The following is a 2,768-nucleotide window of genomic DNA, read 5'->3' as shown; positions in this document are numbered from 1 at the left end:
AAAAAAAAAAAAAAAGAAAAGAAAAAATACTCTGAAAAAATAGAATGTTATGACACCCCCCAAAAATTACACTAACTTTCTAGCAATAGATCCTAATGAAAATAAAATCTTTGAAATACAAAATAAATAATTCAAAATAATGATAAAGAAACTCAATGAAATCCAAGAGAAAGTTGAAGACAATGCAAAGAAATTTAAAAAATCAATTCAGCATATGAATAAAAATGTACCAAGAGATAAATATTCAAAAAAAAAAAAATCAAACCACCTGGAAATAAAAAATTCATCAAAGTAGTTGCAAATGCAGCTGAAAGCTTTAACAATAGACTACACCAAGAAGAAGAAAGAATTTCAGAGACTGAAGACAAATCTTTCAAATTAACCCAGTCAGACGAAAAAGAAAGAAAAGAGAATTAAAATATGAACAAAGCCTTCAGGAAGTATGTGGTTATGTAAAACATTTGAACCCATGAATCACAGGTATTCCTGAGGGAGAAAGAAGGGTAAAAAGTGTGGAAAATCTACTTGAGGAAATAATTGGGGAAAACTTCCCTAACCTTAGTTAGAGATTTAAAATCCAGGATAGAAGATACTCAGAGAACTCCTGGAAAATACATTGCAAGATAGACTTCAAGACAAATAGTCACTAGACAATCTTAAGTCAATGTAAAGGGAAAAAAATCCTAAAATCAGCAAGAGAAGAGAAAAGTGTTCTAAAAACCTATACAGGAAATTCCATCAGACTAACAGTGGACTTTTCAGCAGACACCTTACAAGTAAGGAGATTGGAATCATATTTTCAGACTTCCTAGAGAAAAAAACTGTCAACCACAAATTTTGTATTCTGCTAGAATAAGCTTCATAAATGAATGAGAAATAGTATTTCTCAGACCAGCAAATGCTTAGGGAATTCATCAGCACTATACTGCATCTACAAGAAATGCTCAAGGGAGTTTTAAACATTGATACTTATCATCATAAAAAACACACAAAAGTGTAAACTCATAGGCCTTAGAAAACAATTATGCAAATGAGACTGCAAAGGAACTAAATAACAATCAACATTATAAGGAATACAGGCCGGGCACGGTGGCTCACACCTGTAATCCTAGCACTTTGGGATGCCAAGGTGGCCGGATCATGAGGTCAGGAGTTTGAGACCAGCCTGACCAACATGGTGAAACCCCATCTCTACTAAAATACAAAATTAGCCAGGTGTGGTGGTGCACACCTGTAATCCCAGCTACTCAGGAGGCTGAGGCAGGAGAATCACTTGAACTCAGGAGGTGGAGATTGCAGTGAGCCTAGATCACACCACTGCACTCCAGCCTAGGCAACAGAGCAAGACTCTGTCTCAAAAAAAAAAAAAAAAAAATTATGAGGAATATAACATCACATACCCATATTAACCTTAAACATAAATGAATTAAATACTCCATTTAAAAGATGTAGATTGGTGGAACAGCTTAAAAAGACATGATCCAACCATATGCTGCTTAAAGAAAACCCACCTTGCCGGGCACGGTGGCCCATATCTGTAATCCCAGCACTTTGGGAGGCTGAGGTGGGTGGATCATGAGGTCAGGAGTTCAAGACCAGCCTGGCCAACATAGTGAAATCCTGTCTCTACCAAAAATACAAAAATTAACTGGGCGTGATGGCATGCGCCTGTAGTCCCTGCTACTCCGGGGGCTGAGGTGGGAAAATTGCTTGAACCTGGGAGGCGGAGGTTGCAGTGAGTTGAGACCATGCCATTGCACTCTAGCCTGGGTGACAGAGCGAGACTCTGTCTCAGGAAAAAAAAAAAAAAGTAAAAGAAAACTCACCTAACTTACAAAGACACTTATAGACTGAAAGCAAAGGGATGTAAAAAGATATTCAACATAAATGAAAATCAAAAGTGAGCAGGAATGCTATACTTATATCAGGTAAAACAACCTTTAAATAAAAAACAATAAAAAATGCCAAAGGGGGTTATTATATAATACTAAATGGAGCAGTTCAACAAGAAGATATAGCAATGCTAAATATAAATATGCACCCAACACAGATGCATGCTAATTAATAAAACAAATACTACTACACCAAAGAAAAGAGATAGACAACAATACAATAATAGTGTGGAAGTTTAACACACTACTGACACTAGGAGACAAATCATCAAGACAGAAAATCAACGGAGAAATAATGGACTTAAATTCGATCAAATGGACTTAATAGACATATACAGAATATTCTATCCAATAACCACAGAACATGCATTCTTCTCATCAGTGCATGGAACATTCTCCAAGATAGACCATATATTAGACCACAAAACAAGTCTCAATAAATTAAAAAAAAATCATATCAAGTATCTTCTCAAATCAAAGTGGAATAAAATTAGAGATCAAGTCAATTTTAAGAGCATTTCTCAAAACTATACAAATACATGAAAGTTAAACAACCTACTCCTGAATGATAATCTTTGGGTCAACAATGAAATTAAGATGTAAATTTTAAAACTTTTTGCTTTATGAAATAAATGAAAATGGAGACACAACATACCAATTACCTCTGGAATACCACAGAAGTGGTAGCACGACATACCAAAACATCTGGGATATCACAAAAGCAGTGCTAAGACAGAGGTTAATGAAATGTCCACATTTAAAAAAAAGAAGAAAGATCACAAATTAACAACCTAACATTGCACACCAAGTACTTTTTTTATTATCAGTAAAGAAAAAGTAACCCAAAATTAGCAGAAGAAAAGAAATAAGAAAGAG

This window comes from Rhinopithecus bieti, unplaced genomic scaffold (genome assembly GCF_001698545.2).
Source record: "Rhinopithecus bieti isolate Rb0 unplaced genomic scaffold, ASM169854v2 scaffold_5150, whole genome shotgun sequence".
NCBI classification, from domain to species: domain Eukaryota; kingdom Metazoa; phylum Chordata; class Mammalia; order Primates; family Cercopithecidae; genus Rhinopithecus; species Rhinopithecus bieti.
Note: the sequence above shows the minus strand (reverse complement) of the source record.